Source organism: Hyla sarda, chromosome 5 (assembly GCF_029499605.1).
Source record: "Hyla sarda isolate aHylSar1 chromosome 5, aHylSar1.hap1, whole genome shotgun sequence".
Lineage (NCBI taxonomy): Eukaryota > Metazoa > Chordata > Amphibia > Anura > Hylidae > Hyla > Hyla sarda.
In genome coordinates this window covers 19,499,248-19,508,718 of record NC_079193.1, presented here as the reverse complement: position 1 = coordinate 19,508,718, position 9,471 = coordinate 19,499,248, and positions in this window count along the sequence as shown.

Sequence of the window (9,471 nt, the reverse complement as noted above, 5' to 3'; positions counted from 1 at the left end):
CCCATCATGCGCCCCTCACATAAAATGCCTCCATCATGTGCCCCTCACATATAATGCCCCATCATGCGCCCCTCACATATAATGCCCCCATCATGTGCCCCTCACATATAATGCCCCCATCATGCGCCCCTCACATATAATGCCCCCATCATGGGCCCCTCACATATAATGTCCCCATCATGTGCCCCTCACATATAATGTCCCCATCATGTGCCCCTCACATATAATGCCCCGTGTGCTGTGCCCCTCACATATAATGCCCCCATCATGCGCCCCTCACATATAAAGCCCCCATCATGTGCCCCTCACATATAATGCCCTCATCATGCGCCCCTCACATATATTGCCCCCATCATGCGCCCCTCACATATAATGCCACCATCATGTGCCCCTCACATATAATGCCCCCATCATGCGCCCCTCACATATAAAGCCCCCATCATGTGCCCCTCACATATAATGCCCCATCATGCGCCCCTCACATATAAAGCCCCATCATGTGTCCCTCACATATAATGCCCCCATCATGCGCCCCTCACATATATAGCCCCCATCATGTGTCCCTCACATATAATGCCCCCATCATGCGCCCCTCGCATATAAAGCCCCCATCATGTGTCCCTCACATATAATGCCCCCATCATGTGCCCCTCACATATAATACCCCCATCATGTGCCCCTCACATATAATGCCCCCATCATGCGCCCCTCACATATAAAGCCCCCATTATGTGCCCCTCACATATAATGCTCCCATCATGCACCCCTCACATATAATACCCCCATCATGTGTCCCTCACATATAATGCCCCCATCATGCGCCCCTCACATATAAAGCCCCCATCATGTGCCCCTCACATATAATGCTTCCATCATGCACTCCTCACATATAATACCCCCATCATGTGCCCCTCACATATAATGCCCCCATCATGCGCCCCTCACATATAAAGCCCCCATCATGTGCCCCTCACATATAATACCCCCATCATGTGCCCCTCACATATAATACCCCCATCATGTGCCCCTCACATATAATGCCCCCATCATGCGCCCCTCACATATAATGCCCCCATCATGCGCCCCTCACATATAATGCCCCCGTCATGCGCCCCTCACATATAATGCCCCCGTCATGCGCCCCTCACATATAATGCCCCCATCATGCGCCCCTCACATATAATGCCCCCGTCATGCGCCCCTCACATATAATGCCCCCATCATGTGCCCCTCACATATAATGCCCTCATCATGCGCCCCTCACATATAATGCCCCCATCATGCGCCCCTCACATATAATGCCCCCATCATGCGCCCCTCACATATAATGCCCCCATCATGTGCCCCTCACATATAATGCTCCCATCATGCACCCCTCACATATAATACCCCCATCATGCACCCCTCATATATAATGCCCTCATCATGCCCCCAGATAGATACAACCCCACCTGGTAGGACTCCCCAGTAGGTACACAGGCCCCCAGATAGATCTGACCCCCATCAGGTAGGGCTCCCAAGTAGGTATAGAGGACCAAGAAAGATATGATCCCCATCACTGATGGGGGCCTGGCTACCTACTGGGGAGCCCTACCTGATGATCAGGTAGGGGTTCCCAATAGGTGTACAGGCCCCCACATAGATATTACCCCCGGCAGGTAGGGTTCCTATTTCAACAATGATGCACCCTAAGAAGATAGGTTAGCCCCTGGTGATAAGCAGGTCCTCCCTTATTAGGCAAGTTAAAGGGGTACTCCGCTGCTCACCGTTTGGAACAAACTGTTCCGAACGCTGGAGCCGACGCCAGGAGCTCGTGACATCATAGCCCCCGCCCCCTCACAATATCATGCTCCGCCCCTAAATGCAAGTCTATGGGAGGGGGCGTGGCAGCTGTCACGCCCCCTCCCATAGACTTGCATTGAGGGGGTGGGGTGTTACGTCATTAGGGGGGGCAGGGATATGACGTCACGAGCTCCCGGCGCCGGCTCCAGCGTCCGGAACACGGAATGCATAGCTGTCTGTGAAACAGCGCATTCCATGCGGCCCTAGCTTTGGCAGATCTTGCCGGTGCCCTGCACTGTACAAAATGTCTGCACGGAGACTTTAATGGGACTCCGCAATGTCATTCATACAGCTGAATTTCTGCACGTGGAATTCCTGCCCAAATTCTGCATTCCGCGCTCCAGAAAAAGATAAGTGTTGTCTTATCTTTTTCCGAACTTTGGCTGCGGAATCCTATTTAAGTCAATGGGACTTGATTTCTGCAGAATTTGATTTCAATGGGATTCCACAGCGGAGGTATGGAAAAATATAAGACCAGACATATTTTTTCCAGACCGCAGAAAACAGAATTTTTCATGTGGAAATTCTGCTGTGTGAATACCATTAAAGTAAATGGGAAATAAATTCACGCCAAAATTTACAGCCAAAACACTTGGGATTCTGCTGTCCCATTTACACAGCAGAATTTTTGCTGCCGGAATTTCATTGAAGTGAATTGGCTATAAATGATGCAGAATTTTCATGCAGAATTCCATGCAGAATTTCTGCACTGATTTCTGTATTAAAATTCTGCATGAATTTATAGCCAATTCACTCCCATTCACACAGCAGAATTTCCGCTACAGGAAAGTCATTGAAGTGAATTGGCTATAAATTCATGCAGAATTTTCATGCAGATTTCCATGCAGAATTCAGTGCAGAAATTCTGATGTGTGCCTGGCCTGAGGCAGAAAATCTGCATGTCTGCCTAGCTGGCTCTTTGCAGAATTCCACAGTTTTTTTTTATCATTTGCAGAAACGGTGCGGAATTCGGTAAGCATTTCGCATGATTCCGCATCTCAGTAAAAAGATAGACTTTATTTAATAGAACACTAAAACTTTGTGCGGATTCTGTGCTAAATCTGCATGCATGCCGCACAAATTCTGCAGAAATCAAGTCCTATTGACTTCAATAGGATTCCGCAGCCAAAGACCACACTTATCTTTTTCCGGAGCGCAGAATGCAGAAATTGAGCAGCAGAATTCCGCGTGCAGAAATTCAGCTGTATGAATGACATTGCGGAGTCCCATTAAAGTCTCCGTGCGCACATTCCGTACAGTGCGGGGCGCCAGCAGAATCTGCGGAAGCTATGGCCGCATGGAATGCGCTGTCTCATAGACAGCTATGCATTCCGTGCGAATGTAGCACAAACAAAGAACGTGTTTATTATTTGTGCGGATACCGAAAATTGAATTTCCATGCCAGAAACAACTGGCACTGAAATTCCGCCGTGTGCACAGCTCACCAGAATCCTCACATTGAATTCAACGGGACTCTGCTTCAGCGGAAATTCCGTGCGAACACTCCAAGCGGAAGTCCACACGGAATTTCTGCCCTGTGAACCCGGCCTAAGACCGGGTCCACACAGCAGAATTTCTGCACTGAATTCTGAATAGAATTCTGCAATGGAATTCCTGCAGGGGAAATTCTGTAGCAGAAATTCTGCTGTGTGAATGGGACAGCAAAATCCCATTGAAGTGTATTCGCTATAAATTCATGCAGAAATTTAATGCAGAATTCAGTGCAGAAATTCTGCTGTGTGAATGTGGCCTAAGGGTAGTGTCACACATAGTGCATCCGCAGCGTATTTTACCGCAGATTTCACGTGGTTGGAGATCCAGCTACAAACAGACACACAGGGCGCAGCAGTAGGGTTTGGAGGCTTGACTACCAGTCAGCCACGTCGGCGCAATGAGACCAGCTTCCAAACCTTACTGCACACACAGGGCTGCGGCTGGAGAGCCCTGTGTCTGCTCTTAGCAGAATCTGCAGCGTGAAATCCAGAGCAGATTTCCCGCAAAGTAAAATACGCTGCGGATGCACTGTGTGTGACTCTAAAAAGTATTCCAGTATTTGCTAAAGAAAAAAAAAAAAAATTTTTAACAAAGCCATGGCACTCAATCTTCTTCCTTTCAATGTATCAAGTGCAGGATACAGAAAAAAGCAGAGAGAAGATGATGGATAGGTGCGGGGGTGCACTGAGGCTACAACCATTTTCCTGGCTTTTGAGGCCTTAAGAAGTGATCAAAAGCGCAAAATGGTTGTTGCCTCCTTGCACCTGTCCATCACCCTCTCCCCTGTTTTTTTTCTACAGTCCGCACTTGATGCATCAAAATAAAAAAGATTAATAAAACAGATCTGTGAGTGCAATGACATTCTCTTTTGTTAAAGATTTTTTAGGAGACTGCTGCCACTTTCTTACGTGGAGCACCACCATGATTGCTGGATGCGGGCCACCAGTGATTGGCTGAGGGGACATACCCTGCTTCAAGCAATGGTCTCAAAAGCAGGAACAAGAGATAAGGGGGAGCGGACAGAGCTGGAGCTACAGGGAATGAGCAGGGGACCAGGGCTAGGTAAACTTATCTTTTTCTACCTAGATAGTCTTCATTAAACATTACATGACACAACAGGTCAGATTGTGGACAGGGGGGAGAGAATGCTTGCAGAGCAGCTCATACAGGCTGGAGACAGAAAGGATAGCAGATACAAAGTAGTGTGCTGGAGAGAGAGAGAGGATAGCAGATACAAAGTAGTGTGCTGGAGAGAAAAAGGATAGCAGATACAAAGTAGTGTGCTGGAGAGAAAAAGGATAGCAGATACAAAGTAGTGTGCTGGAGAGAGAGAGAGCGGATAGCAGATACAAAGTAGTGTGCTGGAGAGAGAGAGGATAGCAGATACAAAGTAGTGTGCTGGAGAGAGAGAGAGAGAGAGCGGATAGCAGATACAAAGTAGTGTGCTGGAGAGAGAGAGGATAGCAGATACAAAGTAGTGTGCTGGAGAGAGAGAGAGAGAGAGAGAGAGAGAGAGGATAGCAGATACAAAGTAGTGTGCTGGAGAGAGAGAGAGGATAGTAGATACAAAGTAGTGTGCTGGAGAGAGAGAGAGGATAGTAGATACAAAGTAGTGTGCTGGAGAGAGAGAGAGGATAGTAGATACAAAGTAGTGTGCTGGAGAGAGAGAGAGGATAGCAGATACAAAGTAGTGTGCTGGAGAGAAAAAGGATAGCAGATACAAAGTAGTGTGCTGGAGAGAGAGAGAGAGGATAGCAGATGCAAAGTAGTGTGCTGGAGAGAGAGGATAGCAGATACAAAGTAGTGTGCTGGAGAGAGAGATGATAGCAGATACAAAGTAGTGTGCTGGAGAGAGAGAGAGAGAGAGGATAGCAGATACAAAGAAGTGTGCTGGAGAGAGAGATGATAGCAGATACAAAGTAGTGTGCTGGAGAGAGAGAGAGGATAGCAGATCCAAAGTAGTGTGCTGGAGAGAGAGAGATGATAGCAGAAAAAAAGTAGTGTGCTGTAGAGAGAGATGACAGCAGATACAAAGTAGTGTGCTGGAGAGAGAGAGAGAGAGGATAGCAGACACAAAGTAGTGTGCTGAGAGAGAGAGAGAGAGAGAGAGAGAGAGGATAGCAGATACAAAGTAGTGTGCTGGAGAGAGAGAGAGAGGATAGCAGATACAAAGTAGTGTGCTGGAGAGAGAGGATAGCAGATACAAAGTAGTGTGCTGGAGAGAGAGATGATAGCAGATACAAAGTAGTGTGCTGGAGAGAGGGTAGCAGATAAAAAGTAGTGTCCTGGAGAGAGGATAGCAGATAAAAAGTAGTGTGCTGGAGAGGATAGCAGATAAAAAGTAGTGTGCTGGAGAGCGAAAGGATAGCAGATACAAAGTAGTGTGCTGGAGAGAAAGAGAGGATAGCAGATACAAAGTAGTGTGCTGGAGAGACAGAGGATAGCAGATACAAAGTAGTGTGCTGGAGAGAGAGATGATAGATACAAATTAGTGTGTTGGAGAGAGAGAGAGGATAGCAGATACAAAGTAGTGTGCTGGAGAGAGAGATGATAGCAGATATAAAGTAGTGTGCTGAGAGAGAGAGGATAGCAGATACAAAGTAGTGTGCTGGAGAGAGAAAGGATAGCAGATACAAAGTAGTGTGCTGGAGGGAGAGAGAGAGAGAGAGAGAGAGAGAGAGAGAGAGAGAGAGAGAGAGAGAGAGAGAGAGAGAGAGAGAGGATAGCAGATACAAAGTAGTGTGCTGGAGAGAGAGAGAGGATAGCAGATACAAAATAGTGTGATGGAGAGCGAGAGAGGATAGCAGATACAAAGTAGTGTGCTGGAGAGAGAAATGATAGCAGATACAAAGTAGTGTGCTGGAGAGAGAGAGAGGATAGCAGATACAAAGTACTGTGCTGGAGAGAGAGAGGATAGCAGATACAAAGTAGTGTGCTGGATAGAGAGATGATAGCAGATACAAAGTAGTGTGCTGGAGAGAGAGTGGATAGCAGATATAAAGTGGTGTGCAGGAGAGAGAGGATAGCAGCTACAGAGCAGTCTGCTGGAGAGAGAGAGCGGGTATCAGATACAGAGCAGTCTACTGGAGAGATAGAGGATAGCAGATACAAGGCAGTGTGCTGGAGAGAGAGGATAGCAGATACAGAGCAGTCTGCTGGAGAGAGAAAGGATAAGAGATACAAGGAAGTGTACTGGAGAGAGAGGATAGCAGATACAAGGCAGTGTGTGCTGGAGAGAGAGGATAGCAGATACAAGGCAGTGTGCTGGAGAGCAGTCTGCTGGAGAGAATCTTATAGATTTTGTATAATTGTAATGGGAACATAGAGATCATATTGCACAGATTTGAGAAGTTACTGCTTAGGCACCCTGATCACACACACCTTTTTACAGTTCCTGATACTGCCTGCCGTTCCAGAGATATGAGGGTTAAGAGTTTGCCTGACAATTCAGGGAATCAGCCAGATGGGTACATACAGATTACATACCCCCTGACTGTATAATCCCACCCATCACCTGATATCTTCTCAATGTTTCATGCTTTGTTTGGGGTGATCAGGGTATCCTATGCGTTGTAATGATAACGTGATCTCATTTTTTGGGGTTGGCCACAGGTCCTCTTTAAGCACGCCATATACACAAGATGGTCAGTCAAGTCAGTCAACTCATATGACGACAACTCTCTAGCCTGTTTCCTCCAATCACTTGCTCTCTGGGCTAAGCCTGGTGGCCATATGTTTTAAATGGGGACAGGAAGGTGGAGCGTAAGTCACTGCCAGAAAATGCAAAAAAAAAAAAATGCAATTATTGGGGGTTGGAGTGGAGTGTAGTTTTCTTTGTGGGTTTAGATTTCCGGCAGGTATTTTCCAAGGTTTCCCTACATTTTACACTTTTCCCTACGTTTTGCTTTTTTTTTTTTACGCCTGTTCTGATCTGTCTGGTTTTCCTCAGCTCAAATCCACCACATTTTCTGTGGAAATCTTAGTAAACATGTTGGGATTTTTAAAAACTGTCGGGGACACGCCCCTTTCATCAGGGTCACGCCCCACTTTCTCCCATGGTCACACCCCCTTTTCGGGTTTTTTCTTGTAAAATGGAGGTTTGTTTTTTTTGTTGGTTGCAAATTGTGCCGCATGGAACATGTGACACAATTTGGGCGCATAACCCGACAAAAAAGAGTCGGATAACGTTGGTAAATAAACTCCATTGTGTTTTATTTTTTGTGTTTCAAATTAATGTCATGCATTTAATATTTTTTATCTCTTTCTGTTTAGTTTTAGTACTTTGGCACAATAGAAACACTTTGATTAAAAGAAAAAAAGTGTTGCCACATTTTGTAAGAGTAATTTATAACACACACACACATATATATATATATATATATATATATATATATATATATATATATATTTATATTTTTTTATTTTTTATTTTTTTTTTAACCCCGGGGGATGGTGAGGATGAAGACTGTCACACATTACACATGGTAAAATCTGATGCTTGGTTCCCTGTAACCCTTCCCGCCCCAGGACATCTGCATATGTCCCAGTTGCTGACAAAAAAAATAAAAAAATAAAAAAAAACTTTTATTTTATTTTCCCAACAAAACCCTATATTATCACCAAAAACAAAATGCCCAAACCTATACAGTGGTCCCTCAAGTTACAATATTAATTGGTTCTGGGACGACCATTGTATGTTGAGACCTTAAAGGGGTTCTCCGGTGCTTAAACATCTTATCCCCTATCCAAAGGATAGGGGATAAGATGCCTGATCGCGGGAGTCCCGCAGCTGGGGACACCCGTGATCATGCACGCGGGCACCCCCGTTTATAATCAGTCCCCCAGAGCGAACACGCTCCGGGGACTGATTATAAACGGGGGTGCCGCGTGTTCACTCCGGGTCTGATTACGGGCGACTACAGGGCGGGGCGGCGTGTGGCGTCACGCTCCGCCCCGCAATGCAAGCCCTACGGGAGGGGGCGTGATAGCTATCACACCCCCTCCCGTAGGCTTGCATTGTGGGGCAGAGCGTGACGTCACACGCCGGCGCAGGCGTGACGCCACACGCCGCCCGCCCTGTAGTCGCCCGTAATCAGACCCGGAGCGAACACACTCCGGGGACTGATTATAAACGGGGGTGCCGCGTGCATGATCACGGGCGTCCCCCAGCTGCGGGACTGCCGCGATCAGGCATCTTATACCCTATCCTTTGGATGGGGGATAAAATGTTTAAGCACCTGAGAACCCCTTTAACTCTATGAAAACCTGGTAATGGGTTCTAAAGGCACCACAATGTCATCCAAAAATAGGAAAAGAAGTGAGAATTAAAGAAAAATAAGTAGATAACTAATAAACTAATAATAAATAAAGCAAATCCTTACAAATAAAAGTAAGAAAGATCTGCTGGGAGCTGTAATCACTCTCTATGTCAGTGTTTTCCCAAGCATTGAGCCTCCAGCTGTTGCTAAACTACAACTCCCAGCATGCCCCGGACAGCCAAAGGCTGTCCGGGCATGCTGGGAGTTGTAGTTTTGTAACAGCTGGGAGCTCTCTTCTTGGGAAAAACTTGGTCTATGTAAAGGACAGGAGCTTCTTCCGGGTCCTGTACAGCACAAGCAATGTCCTAAAAAAGTAACATGGAGTCGCCCTCACCTGGTGTCCAAAGGAGCAGCTAACGCTGGTACAGGTAAAGAGTACAGAACGTGTAATACCTCCCTGTACTGTAGGGGCGCTACCAGACACCAGTCAGTGCATACACTTCAGTAATACAGGTAAAGAGTACAGAACATGTAATACCTCCCTGTACTGTAGTGGGGCGCTACCAGACACCATTCAGTGCATACACTTCAGTAATACAGGTGTTGCCACATTTTGTAAGAGTAATTTATACACACACACACATATATATATATATATATATATATATATATATATATATATATATATTATTATTTTTTTATTTTTTATTTTTTTTTTAACCCCGGGGGATGGTGAGGATGAAGACTGTCACACATTACACATGGTAAAATCTGATGCTTGGTTCCCTGTAACCCTTCCCGCCCCAGGACATCTGCATATGTCCCAGTTGCTGACAAAAAAAATAAAAAAATAAAAAAAAACTTTTTATTTTATTTT